The sequence below is a fragment of the Tribolium castaneum genome, chromosome 4 (genome assembly GCF_031307605.1).
Source record: "Tribolium castaneum strain GA2 chromosome 4, icTriCast1.1, whole genome shotgun sequence".
NCBI classification, from domain to species: domain Eukaryota; kingdom Metazoa; phylum Arthropoda; class Insecta; order Coleoptera; family Tenebrionidae; genus Tribolium; species Tribolium castaneum.
Window position 1 is genome coordinate 922,132 of NC_087397.1, and position 15,034 is coordinate 937,165.

Below are 15,034 nucleotides of genomic sequence, written 5' to 3' on the forward strand. Positions count from 1 at the left end.
GTTTGAAACTTCCAGCGACACTTTTTCATTAATATTGGAATAAGTTTGGCATTGCGGTCGTCCATTAACAACTATTGTAGTTTCCAGATTTGAGGTAAACATTTGCGTTTGCCAGCATCGAACTGTGTCTATTATTCGATATTAAGTTCCTAATTAATATTAAAGCTGTATGATTGCACTTAAATAAATTACAGCTTGAATATTAAAGGCGCGCTCTAAGCGACTAAGTTTTTCCGTGGCGTGATAATAAACCAGAGGTACAGAATGCAGATTACCAAGAGAGAAGCAATTTAATTTAAAATACAAAATTTTATTTTAAAATTTCTTTTTGTTTCTTTACTACTACATTAAAACTTTTTCTCATTTTCGCTGCCTAAAAAAGTTGCAAATTGTAATTATTGTGATGAGCAAATTTTTTTACCCAATTTATTTAACTTCGCCCCGGGATTTCCTAAGAGATTAATAAATTAGGGGAATTTTATGCGGTCTCTGACACACTTTTTCGATCAACATGCCCATAATTAGATCATTTACTCAATGGTTTAATATTAGGTCCGTAATAACTATTCAAATTGCTGAGACTAAATATTCTTATTGCACTCATATCTAAACTACCACAGAGATATAGGATCATCCATATGGAATCACACTTAGAAGTATCGCAGGAATTAGTTAAGTATTTACAAATTCATGGCCTTTTTGTTAATGCATTATTCTTCTGATATTTTTAACGAAAATCGTCAATTTTCGTTATTAGCACTTGTTTTATTATATTTTATTATATCATCGGTCAAATAAATACATAGTTTCATTTTTTATCTGAAAACTTATTCTTTGGTTTCTTTTTATTTTAGTAAAGCAAATTTTACAGCAGACATGGGTTGCTCTTAGGTGCTTATTGTGACTGACACTTTAGCACAGAGTAGTCCTTGCGGATATTTAAGTTAAAGTGCAGTTGTCAGCACATTTTCCGAACAGAAAATAATGTACATAATGTACCTTCATAAATATATATTTTTTTAACTCACTCATGTTTAATAGAGTTTTCTATGCCTTTAGAACCCTTTCGAGTTGTTAAAAGTCTAAAAAAAGTCCATATGTACGATTTTTTCATGTTTGATTTTTCCAATTTTTGTCGCGATTTTGGTCTATTCCGGGTGTCCGGAACATTTATCGAGCAATAACTCCGGAACTATTAGAGATAACCCATAAAGTGTATTATCGTTGGAAAGCTGTTTTATTTATCTATCTTTCTCAAAAAAAGATTATTGTTCTCCGACTTCTAGTTTTCGAGAAAATTGCAGATAAATGCAAAAATTGTTAAAATTTTTAAAAAAATTATAACTAAAAAACGATTGCAAATTTGGCAATTTTCTTGATGCCAATCGATTCCCCGGATCATTTTGCATGAACAAGGTTAAAAATAATTTCACTTTTTCGAATAGTATTGTCGTAATTTATTTTATTTCAATTCGAAAAATGGTGGATGCGCCGAGTTATTTTTCAAAAAATTCATAACTCAAAAACTAAACGTCGTAGAGCAATGCGGTTTGTTCCATTGAATTCAGCGGCTCATTTTCTGTCTTACACCAATTTTTCACGAGATTTAAAAAAGATCATTGTTCTCCGACTTATAGTTTTCGAGCAGATGAATGCAAAAATAGGTAAAATATAAAAAAATTCATAATTAACAAACTATTGGGAATTTTGCAATTTTCTCGACGCCAGTCGATTCCTCGGGTCATTTTACATAAGTTAGAATTAATAGAGTTCCATTTTCTGGAATAGTTTTGCCGTAATTGAGAAAATAAAAAAATGTTTAAACACCCGTCTCTCCAAAAAATAAAGAAATTTGGAAAAAAATTGCTAAAACCTATCCTACTTGATAGATTTTGAACTGCCCTTTACAATGAAACAAACCGTTTTGCTCTCAGTCTTATAGTTTCGCCATAAAAATTGCAAAAAGTAAAAATTTTAACATTTTTGTGACTTTTTCTAGAAAACTAATAAGACTAATAAAAAACGGTTTATTCGATTGAATTCTAGGGCTTATTTTACGTATTATACCAGTTTTTACGAGAGTACTTTCCAAATTAAAAAAATATAGACATTTAAATCACTCTCGTAACTAACTACCAAAAATTACCTTCTTTCAATTTCTTCAGACATGGCTTCTAAAGCACAGCAAAAAAATTAATACAACTTGCACGTGCTCATTTCACTGAAACTAATAATTGTGTCTGTTTTTTGACAATGGAAAATGAAATTTATGTGTTACTTAATATTTATAAGGTAATCAAAAATAAATAAAAACGTGCGGTTTATGGAATAATATTCAGGTATGCATGAATTGTTATTACACGAAAATCTAAATTTATTTATCAGGAACTGATGATGCCAAGTTGTCGAAACACGTATCGGCGTTTAATAAAATGTGTTTGTTTATTTATTTACTAATGTTAAAAGAACTGTCCTTAATCTCGCAGATGGATTTGTCCTCTTTGCTGCCAGTATAGGTATTGTTAAATGAAACGGTACTTTCAAAATGAGACCATTCAACAGAAGGTCAACTGTTACATAAATCACCAACTCAAAAAATTGTAGATTAGTGCAAATTCTTCACCTTTGACCCCAATTTGTATAATATTATTGCATATTTGATAATTAACTTATAACAGGAATGAATGTAAGGAAAGCACTGGATGAGACCAAGTAGTACCTGAGAAAGGTGGGCTAATTGTATGAGGTCCTGCTTCCAAAATTTTTCCAATTTCGAGCTGAATTATAGATAAATTCATTATAGTATAAGTAAAATTTATTTTCTCATGAGACTGCGTCTTAGATGATAAGTTTACAAAAATAAATTATCTGGTTTAAGAGTTCGATAAGTCTTCCTGCTTCTATTTATGGAACCTTTTACTATTATCACGGCTTTTCCCGTGAGTTTAGTCAACCAACACACCATTACAATCTAACAGCCTCATTCTCACAATCTTGGTAATATTCTCCAGAGTTACGTTGGAGCCGAGCTGGTCCCCTCTTCCGCCGGTTACACCATTCTTTTCTTCGGTAGTCAGCCGTGGCAGTTTGTGTTCAATGGTCGAGTCCAAAGAAATGTAAAGTGCCGGCAGTGTACTAAATTTTCACTACTGGCTACTGATAAAAGCAAATGTAGTGTTAATTACAGTGCTGTGTAGTTGCGGTGTAGTGATGATAAAGGGGAATATTTTAGTCACTTTTAATTGGAATAACCGTTTGCGGAAAGTTGAAGGTTTGTCTGATTATTATTTTCGGAATGCATTAGTTAATTAGCATGCGGCCTTTGGCAATTTCTTTGGAGGTAACAAGTGGTACCGTTGAAATAGGAGTGACTTGACCTTTCGCAGGTATGCGCGGGCGTGCTCGAACGCCAGGCAGTACCCAGGTGCAGCTGCAGCTTGGGAATATTTTCGCGTTGTAAAGCGATTTTGCGTTGATTTCATGAAGCCGTCTACCACCAACGAGCAAAGTTTCGGCATTAAAAGAGGGAACACATTAGAAACGTGCCGAGCTTAATTTCTTGTTTGTTTACTCCCGTTGTAAATATTCGACGGGAAGTACTCAAAAACTTTGTGTGGATTTTCGGAGCTCGGATGTGACGATATTAATTTTCATGACTAGAGTACACTTGAGGGAGTGTTTAATGCAAAAGTTGCACAATATCAAACAAGATTTTGAATTTGCGGCCTATGCCTATCTAACACAATTAGGAATTGTGTCAAAGGGACGAAAAATAAATCAATGATTGAGGCGGCCCGCTCTTGCAACTAATTTCATATGCAAATTCCGGTAAATTATAGTTGTAATTTACTTATTAAATGCACGCCACCCTTCACAGGGATAATTTGCCAACAAGGGGTGTATCAATTAAGTTTTGATTTATGATGCAAGTTTAACGGCGTGTACATGTTGCTTACGGTTTCGCGATCACCAAAACGATTCTGTTTACACTATCCGAAAATCGTTAATTTGCTCAACTACTGTCTTCTAGTTCACGTGAAATTGATTCCACGGCTATATGCTTAAAATAAGTCATCACATAACGCTGAGTTACGTTATATTTACAATTAAAAATAAATTCCGGATGCATCTGTGTTTAAAAACGAACTTTTGTGCTTCATGAATGCTTTAGTAAATTAATAGGAGACGTAGAAAAATAAAACCTACACACAATAGCCCGGATACAAAGAAGCTTACCGAAATTGCTATTAAACATTCACTACACAATGTATCGAAAATGAGAGAAAAGCGAGCTTGTATTTTTTCAATAAACAATAACTCAGCTCAATGGCTTGGAAAAATAACAACTAGTATGTATTAAAACCCGTAATAAATGTAATACGTTGCTGAAAACAGATAATCTATCAGATTTTAAACGTTTTTTTTTTATTTCAGCAAACAGTGTAGCGAAAATTCGGCCATAATTTGAGCAGTTTATAGAAAAGATATTTTTGTCGTGTGAGTTTAAAGAATCAACGAAGTAGCGTTTGCAGGAATAAAACCCTGCTTTTTGTAAATAAAAGTGTCTTTATTGCACCCAAATGAATTCCTTAATGATTCCCTTAGAAATGCACTGACAAAATGGAGTCAATCAATTATATTGCAACTGCAGAAAGAATTAACTTTAACTTTTTTATAAACTAAAAAGTCAAGACGCTCATTTCCCATTTGAAGCCCAGAAAGTTTGCTAATGTTTCTAGAGACACCATTGGTCTTTTACATTTAAAATTTTTATGTTAATCAACTTGCAGCAAACCTCTTCATTTTTTACCTTCTTGACTACAAGCTAAAAAAATTATACATTCTTTAAGCTTGAATTTTGTTCTTTAAGATGGTGGAAGTTCTACTTTTCTAAAGTTCTTAGTTTTTATGTAATGATTTTTTTAAAAAAGCGTGTTTTCGTCAAAATCAACCAATAACAATTTAGCTTAAAAAATCAGTGTTAAAAGCTACATCTGTACGGCTTTCGCAAAAAAAAGATTAATTTTGTAACATTTAAAGGCCAATAATTGGCTTTGGAACACCCTGTATTTTTGAATAATCACTTAAAAAAATAAATGGAAGCGGCAAGAGAATAAACACCTCTTCAGCACTAAAAAAATCTTTTGATATTCTTGCTAAAAACCACAACTCAGAAGAAAAATTCAATAAACAGGGGTAAACGTGGAGATTTCATTGTCTTTTATGCTTCCTACAACTTGAAATTTAAACAGTTTTTTGTACTTTAGCCATAATAGAATCAGGGGTTGTGACCACGTCGTTTTTCTAGACGCATCATTAAGTTCGAGGGTGTTTCCTGGGCTGGGAATTTTTATTGACATAACGATATTTAGGTTCTGCAGCTGGAATGTCTATCTCACATGGTTATTAATCCAAAATGACCAAGAAAACTCGGGCTAGACACGAAAATTGCGCCAGTGGATGCCTTAGAAGCAAAAACAATTTTCTATGAACTCGTATTACTTTCGTTCCCTTGCTTATTAACCTGCGTAGAATTTTTGTCATCTCATGTATTTATTAATTAAATAAAATGTGGAAAAGTTGAGCGTTGGTTGTATCTCTCCTAAAGTTGGTCGTATTATTGGCTTTGCAGTCGGGTTACGTGAGAGCGTTTAGTGATTATATGAGTGTTCAAGGGGAAATGCAAATCTTCAAAATAGGCTTTTTGTATTGACTATACAGTTAAGGCCAGCCTTTCAATATTTATTTGCCTCTCCCCATTTCCCCTTTCGATTTGCCATTCTCATCGTAAATACCTCGGCTTTTATCCGCTTCTAGTTCCATTTCCTTTGCGTTGTTAAAACGTGTGATACGAAGCTCACACGTTTTGCTCGTTTTTCTAACAATATCTTATTAGCAAAGTTTTCCAGTAAGTTGTCTAAAATATTCACTTTACCCAGAGAAACTTTTTAACGAAAATAAATTTAATAGCAGCCGGAAAATCTAATTCCTGCTACGTGGGACGTAATTCCTAACTTGGTTTAAACAAAATAAATGCAATATAGGTTTTCACACTTGCTGCGTGGACGTGTGTTTATTTTGAATTTCTATTTAAGTGCTAAATTGGAATATTATTCAAATCTCCAAATCAAACTTTGAAAGCACACTAAATATGGAAATTCACGGTTCAAATCAGCCAGTAAAATTCAGTTTTAGACTTGCCAACAAAACAGAAATTCTTGACACGGGGAATATTTTACGCAAACAAAATCCAACATTTGACTTTTTTTTCAAAAGCGATTTTCTAATTTCGGCGATTTATTTGCGCATTTTCCCGATAAATCTGCCCTTGCATAAGACAGAAAGAATATAAAACTGAATTTATAGACGCATTTGAATGTCGGACACAAACTGAGATTTTTTTAAAAGGACGTTAAACGCCGCTATGACAGGAGTAAGTTCTATTGGACGAAAAAATAGAATATGAATTGGATGAAAAACGTCGTATTTTCCCAGCTGTTTGACGAATTAAACGAAAACCGGAAATATCCCGGAGTTTTTCACGGAGTTCAATAAATTCCGGTAGGCATATTACATTCTGTCTGTCATATGATATAGGTGGCAGGAAATTTAAAAGAATCCAGCAGACGTTCAGTTATTTTCAAATTACGCCAAATCGGCTTAACTTAATAATTAAAAACGAGAAACAATTAGTTTTAAAGCTCGACATAAATCTCCTTCCCTAACATGTTTTTTCCATTAGCACATGAACAGGGCTTTGGCCATTTGATGACGGAAAAAATTGCACAATGAGCACGGACTAACTCACTGAATAATACCATTGAGCCTTGTTGTTCTATTTCGGTTAATGAGCCAGTTAACGAAATTAAAACTGGAATTATACACGAAAACGTAATCAGCGTTTAATTGTTCCGTGTGATTAAATGCGAGTTCTTGTCATAGTTTACATCATGAGGAGATTATGCAAGGCTGTGTGAACTTATTATAATCTGAGAAGGATTTTAAATTTGAATCGCTGAAAATTCTCACTTCATTGCAGCAGAAATCATTAACTTTGTTGCAAATATTGATTTTTATGCATAGTGCAGATACAATCTAATTGGAAAGCTTTCTAGGTCTGGAAAAGCGAAAAAAACGCCATCCTGGATGCAATTATAAAATAAATGAACTTTTAGTCACCATTGTAATCAAATCAAATTAAATCAAACATCAATTTTCATATTATTTGTTTAAGAAACAAACTACCAATTGACTATTTAATTATGTTGTTTCATTTAAATATTGTTTTTCAATAACAATGCCGCAAAATTTTAGTTTTAGATTTTAGTTTCAGTACCAGACGTGTAGGTTATTTTGCAAACAACCTTGTTTGTTGACGGAGTTGAGAGAAATTAAAGTAATGTATTTATCTAACTGGCAACGAATTCACCAAAGCAAAAGCGAGATTTATTTGAATTAGATACTTTATTAATTGGATGTTGTATTTGAAATAAATTATATTTTCATCGAGTGTCGAGGCTTATTATTTCGTCGTTCTGTTTTAGATAAAACAGAGGCGCAAACACAAACTCACAATATTTTGTTACCTGTTGATTGATTTCTCATTTTTTGAGCATCTCAAAAATTTACTGTTTTTTTTTTCAGAGCAGTTGAGCTTTTGCTGCGCACCATTGAAATTGTGATTAGATTTAGTGCTTGCTCCAGCGTAAAAATCAAAATGAAACGGTAAATTTAGACACAATGCCAGCAGAGCGCAGCTCAGGCTTTACACAATGATTTTGAGCAACTGCATAAAAGTAGGAGCTATACTTTTCTTTGGACAAAACAAAAAAAACCTCTAGTGAACAATGTAGAATTGCAAGCCGCCAACCTAATGCCTAAACAAATAGTTTTGAAAGTGATTTAGCATAGCCCCGAGTCTCAGGTGGTATTCATTTCCAGAAGTTTGAGTGCTTAACAGTGCTTTAATAATGCTTTTGGGTTTCCGTGATTGCTCATCATCTAAACTTTCACCAGCACGTTTCATCAAAATATTTGATCGCACATTATACATGCTCGCATTTTCTAGTAGATGAATCCGCTAAAAACGCTTCCGTTGAAAGCAAACAAACTGCGTGAAAATTTTCATTGTATCAGTGAAATTTATCGCTGAAAGACAATCCAATAAAAAAATCAGTCGGATGTCGGTGAATGCGACCATGCAGCAAACCAGTGAATGAGCTGAGTGGTCAGAAACAAATGAACTACTGGTTTATCTGATTCGACCAATCACGGATCATCACTTTCTATCGGGTATAATTAAACAGTGCGGCCAAATCCGGGCGTAATGGATATTGTCGCATCGAACAACACCCCAACAATAACTCTGTTATAACGATCTCACGAAATTTAATTTCAATAATTGGGATTTAGGACGCAATTTGCCGTCTGCCAGGTCCGTGATGGCGTCGTAAGTTGTGCAGTCGCTTGACCAAGCTCCAATTTAATCACCGTCCGTAATTATCGAAAGCTCGAAGGAATGGTTTGTTTTTAGCATAAAGCTCTACTGCTTTGGCAATCTCGGTGGCTCTTTGATAAAATCGAAAGAAGTATACATCAGAGACACAGATAATCTCGCTCTTCTCTTGATTTCAGCCAAGTAAAATCTTTTGATCATACATAAAGGTAAATAATCCTTGCTTACCTACTTTACTTGACTTTCGACTGCTGTTACCTTGCTTTGATTCTTAAGTTTTCATTACGTTTATTTCGCTATCAAAGGAACTCATCTACACCGGCAATTTTTATTATTAAGACGAATCCGGGGATTAAAACGAGAGAAAAAGGCAAACACTCTTATAACATCAAAAAACGCCCGTCTTTATATTTGCGTAAATAGTGTACTAATTCAAAAGTGCGTGAAAACTCTTAATTCGGAAAATGTTCGCAGTTATGAACTCGAAATTGTAATTTTACAGGTCGGCTGACATGAAAGCTCTCATAATAGTCTTGACGCTCAAGTAAATTTGATTTTCATTGTGGACACAGATTGTTTTACTCATTTTTTCGAGATCAACTTAAAACCATCTCTCTGATTTACCGCCACATTTATCTGAAACGTTAGGCTCTTTATTATTTTCAACCGTGACCTCTGAAAAGCTCAGATTTGTGTTATCAACCCCAGCTTTTTATTCCACTGGTGATTTGCTTAAGACTGAACGTAAATTCAATTTGCAAAGTAATAAATGCAAAGCTGGCAATGGAATTGGTTCCTCTATCACTTTCCAGATGAACTGATTCCTCTATTATTTATCTGCTAAAATATCGTAAAGAAATACGTTACTTTTATCAAAAATATTCACGGAAATAATACGTCAAACATTAACGTTTTTTTTAGTAGCTGTTTAAACGATTTTGTAACGTAAGAATATAACGTAAAATTATAGTAAACATAAAACCAATAATCAACGTTAACAGGCAACGTTTTAAAAAGGTTGTTTTTTCAGATAATTTTACTCTATTATAAAATATGCAATATGAAAAAATATCACAGCTCTTTTACAAAATGTGCAAAATATACTTTTGTTGGTGGAATAGAACCCAGCACTACAAGTCGATATTATTTTAAAAAGTCTGTTTTTAACTGCTTTTTCTGATTTCTTTATTGTGTTATATCAGTTTTTATATTTTATAATGACTGTCAAATATAGATGCAAGAGTACTAATTACTATTTTTTCTACTACCCTTTCATTAATTTTACAATAATAATATAACGGTCAATTAAAAGGTTTTATTAACGTCAGACAGTGCCACAAAAACAAATTCAGTTTTTTTGAAACGTTTTTTATACGTTTAAAACAAACGTTAATAAATACAATTATTATTAATAACGTTCTTTTACGTTTTTATGCAAATATAACGTTAAAACGTAGTTTAAACGTTAAAAATTGGTAAAAAGGGTAAAGATGGTTTCCAAACTACGTTACATAAACGTAATCATACAACCAAATAACAACGTGGTAAATTTCAACGTATAACACTGTTAAATCTACGTCTGTGTGCACCAAAAATCGAAGGCAGCTTTGTGTTTTTCCGGATGGTTCACACAATGGCGAAAACTTGATGTTATCGTTTAAACAATCGAACAACTGAATTGTAGGTAATTCCTTTGAAACCAAAACATCATAAAAATAATTTGTGAGTGAAACTTTCGAATGTCAACCGGTCGTCCCTGCATTCCGTTATTCTTAGTTTGTTTAAGCCTTCAAAGTCGTGATAAATTTGCCAATGAAATTGCAAATTTGATTTAGGTTTTCAATTTGTCAGCAATACGATTGATTTATGGTACGGAAGGTCTCGCCGTTATTTACTTGCAAAAATCGTGGAATTTAAATGAAATCCGCATTTTTTATTCACAACGAAAGAAAATGCATTTTTAGCGCGCTGAATTATTTACAATTCGGAGGCTTTTATTAAAAACAAAAATAAATGAAAATGTGAGCGAGAACACAATATTGTCGGAGAATTACGAAAAGTGCTTTTATTTGCTAAACTATGCGTTACATCATGAGAAATTACGCGAGTCTTGATTAAGTGTAATTTTCAGCACAATGATCTTTCGTGAAAGTGTCGGTAATTCCGCACTTACGACGAATAAAATGTTGGGAATCGTGTGATTTTTTTAATTGCAAAGGTGGAAAGCTCTTGCCTGTGTCCTGATTTCAGCCTGTACTTTGAACTTTGTTTTAAGTAGCACAGCAGGTTAAATACTTAACTGCAGCATCAAAGGAAGAGAATCGGGAAGTAGGAAAGGGCTGAGTAGGTACAAGTTGACGCTCGTTTGTTGGTAATTGTCGTTATGACTTTGCCCAAAAGGGTGGGTATCTTATCAGTGGGTTACAGTCGGCGAGCATTTTAGGATTCAGCAGCGTTAACAAGTATTGTTCATACAGAGTTATTTTACGGTTGCGAGTCACTTTATTTGAATGTGTCACGTCTTTAGTCAATTCCCAACCGAGTTCGACTTTTGAAATAAAGTATTTTATATTTGTCTCGCTTGAAAGGATTTAATATCACTACAAGGCGCCCCTTGCCATTTTTCAGTACTGTTGTCTGAGGGTGACTCGGATATATGAAGAGGCATTCTTTTATTCCGGCACGGATCCAATGTGTTTTAAAAATTAAAGTTTGTTGTGCGGGCTTGAAATTAATGGCCAGCCTCTGCGAGAATCCTTAATAATAATTAAGGCAAGAAATATAAATTTTTGCCGTACTCTAATTACTTTCCAGTTGGCAATTAAGACTTTGCATTCGCCACTTTTTCAGACAACGAAAATGTAAAAAAGATAAGTGTGAGCAACATTAAGAAGAAAATACGAGTCAGATAGGAATTTTAATTGGTGGAGGAAATGGTAGCGCGAGAAGAAACCTTTTACGCCAACAAAGTCATTATCACAGATCAAGCTGTTTAGCACAAATTGTGGTAGTTGAATGTAAGACATTCATTCGCTTAAATACGGGACTTGTCCATTACTGCAGTTATATCAGCAACACTTTGAGCAAATTATTTGCGTGTAACTGTCTGGAAAGTGATTCGCTCGTGTTTTTCGCTTTGGTGGTTTGGAATTTCTGAGACTTTGTCTACGAGATATTAATTATGACAACCGAATTTAATTACCTGATCGTGACGTGAGCTAAATGGAGTCGTGTTTTGTGGAAGGATCTCCATCCTGTCTTCGTATTGATCAGATGTGATAGATGGTTATTAGATTATTACTTGCTGTTTTTCGCTGCGTTCGTCTCGGTGCAGTTTCAATAATTACGACTTGACCGGAAATTAAATTTACACACGAGTCCATCAATCAAACTATTTCAATACAGAATGAAACGAGTTCGGTTTAGTAAAAAGCAATAAATCATTTGAGCACAAAAAAGGGCATCATCAAGCGTTTACGTGGTTTTCCGAATGCGGAAAGACTGGAAGGTAAAGTGCCATTCAGAGACAGCCATTGTTGATATCGTAGCATGATGCATCCTTCCGGTCGCTGAAAATTTTTATCTTTTGTAGCTTACTTCCATTTATCTAAAATAGAACGGAGCCAGAAAGAGTCATAACTTTCGGCTGGGACTGATGTACCGTTGAGGTTCCGTGATGGGAACTATAAACGATAATATATGCTATGAATTTTACATCGCTTTGGAACAGACAGAAATTTTTCATGTTGCTGGGTTATATCATCCACTTAAAATAATTGTGTGTCAGCTTCGCAGAAATACCTAAAACGTGTTCTCCTGTTTTTCATCTCTCCTATCATCTACAAAATTATACAGATTTGGAGACCTTTCTCACATTTTTTTTGTTTTGGATGAATTAACTGTACCTACGAATTTATAGTAAAAACTCAAAAACGCGCGTTTTAATTAATTGCTAATTAATTGGCGGAAATCATTTAGAGTTTAATTAAATACCAATGAACTAATTGCTTGTTTATCAAGTAGTTTCTCTCAGCCTTAAACAAATTTTCCCAACAAATCAGGCACCAGCCTGGCGTAAAGACAGTTAAATTCTGAATTTTAGAATTCATTTTTTTTCAATTTTAAATATAGAACAAAATATATATTTGCTAGGTAAAAAAATCTTAATTTAATTTTTTAAACTTGGACTTATTAGAAGAGACCGGATTTTAGGAAAGGAAATAAATTAGTTTTGTTAAAAATGGATCCTTTAGTTGTGTTCAACTAAAATTTAAAATAAGATAGTCTTCTCAATTTTTTTATTAGTATGTGAATTTAGTTTAAAAAACACCAGATTTTTTTGTTTCTCAGGCTTCCAATATTTCAGTTTTTTAGTTTCGTAGTTTTCCCATAGTATTTATTTTCATTTCATTCATTTCCTCAATTTTTCAATTTTTCGTGCTTTCATTATCTTATCTAATTAATATTACTTCCTACTTTGCAGTTTCATAGGTTTTTAATTATAACTTTTTCAGTCACTTAGATCAACAGAATTTTAATCAGTTTTCAAGTTTTTTAGCTTTTCAGTCTCTTAATTTATTGGTGTTTCTCTTTTCTAGTTCCATATTTTTTCTGTTTTTCAGTTTTTCAGTCGCTTTAGAACAATATTTAGGTTCAACAATTTTGGTTTAAGCCAGAACTTCTATTTTCTATTCATCGTTATATCTAATCGAAAAATTCTGTGACAGTATTCGAAGTTTTAAAGTTGAAAACAGATCTAAAAGATGAGGACATGATTTTTGTTTTTTTTAATTCAGTCACATGGACAATTAGATTAGCGTTTGCAGAGTCTCCATTTTCCTTCCTGCATGGAGTTTTCGCCTCATTCCTGAAAGTAATCGTGCTAATTGTCACGAAAGCTGAAAGTTTTTCGTAAGACATGAATAAATCCGAAAAGTGGAGCTTTTCAAGGCGTCAGAAGTGGCGAAAATTAGCCGAAAGAATTGTGGTGGAAAATTCGTGAAGCTGTTTCTTTTATTGGTTTTAATCATGTTGAAGTTTTTTTCGAGACGAATAAAGTTGTTAAGGCTTGAGTCGCAATTTCCAGCCATTCAACTATTCACATGCTCCAAAGAACTTTAAGGACGTCTTTGAAATATTAACTAAACTTTCACTGGAATCGGACTATTGTGTGAAAAAGCGGAACTTTTCGTTATGTTTGATACAATAAACGAGTTACGGGATACAATCTATTCCAATTTGCGAGGGTAATTCATCTATTATGAAAGTTTCGTCAAATATATCATCAAGCATTTGTCGTCCCTCGATATTCATCACGAGTAATTGAGAAAAACTGCGTGTAGGAGCAGCGAGATGGGAGTCAATTGGCTGACTTTGGGTGTGGTTTGGAGAAAAAAGCGCACTTGTGATAATTACAGTGCCCTGAGAATCCCTTAACCTGACCCATGAAATATGCAAATGATTAAAGTTCCTTTAATTGAGTAGGGGAACTAAATGACCTCGTCCTAGAGCGCTGGAATTTGTTTATTACGGTTAACAGCGGTATAATTGTTCGAGCTAGGTACCTCACTGACGACTCGTACTCGTTGTTAATTATAATGAATCAATTTCCTTGTTTGTAATTTGGACAATTAGTAAAAATAGACTAACCACCGTTGTGATTAATCCCAGCAGAGGAAATTTATTGAAAGAATTTTTCAGTCTGGCGTTTTCACAAACAGCATCTTTGATTAATCGATAAGTCTCCGTGTCTTATGTGCTCGAAACTTAAATTGGTGTTTAATTAAAATTGTTTTATTAATTACCGAACGACTTTGATACAGGCAGAATTTAAATTGACTTCTGATTTGCTAATCCACATTTTTCGCAAGCTTTACGCACCACTGCCGAATTAAAAAAGCATTACCTTCCTAAATGGATTAGAAATTTCAGGCCGGATATAAAGGCACTTGGAAATTATCATCACAACAAAATACATTTTTCATATTCTCTTCACGAATTATTTATTAAAGATTTTCGATACTTTAACGCTACGTAGAACAGCACATTTCCGCTCGCAGTTTTGCTCGTTTTCACCTATTTTCTTGCATTGTGATAACAAAACACGAAATAGAGAAGCAAACGCGGCTATTGGCAGCTCTGATAAATATGATGGAGGAGTTTATGTAATTCACTTCGTCTTGCTTCCACGTATTAATTTGTCATTCTCATTATTAAAATAAAAAAAACACTTTCAAGATTTATAAATTTCCACAAAGAAAAGCAAAGAGAAGCCATCCAGTGGTTCGATGAAGGACAGGAAATTACTTTTCCTCCCTTTTACCATAGCTTAAGAAACTTATATTTGTAGTCAATAAAACTGACTCGAAAATTATGTTAAGAGTAAAACTGTAAGTGATAGTGTATCGACAACTAGGAAGGAAAGTGTTCACGTTTCAAGTTCACTTTCCGCAGTGTTTATCACACAAGGGGAGAAATCACTTTCCTGTCCTGGTTCCGCACAATGCAAACGAGCAAATTAAAAATTCTCTTGTTGTAAAAACTTGAAAAAATTTAATCTAAGCCCGGATAAGATCCTTC

The 15,034-nt window shown here is 33.7% G+C and overlaps 1 protein-coding gene across 1 annotated transcript in view; it reads left to right on the plus strand.

Moving 5' to 3' along the window:
* Positions 1-3,018: 3,018 nt before the first annotated feature.
* Positions 3,019-15,034, plus strand: part of Cad87A (Cadherin 87A) — a 36,226-nt gene continuing 24,210 nt past the window's right edge. Inside the window, exon 1 of the mRNA XM_008192213.3 lies at positions 3,019-3,271. The gene's annotated coding sequence lies outside the window, so the exon portion shown is untranslated. The remainder of the gene's footprint in view (positions 3,272-15,034) is intronic.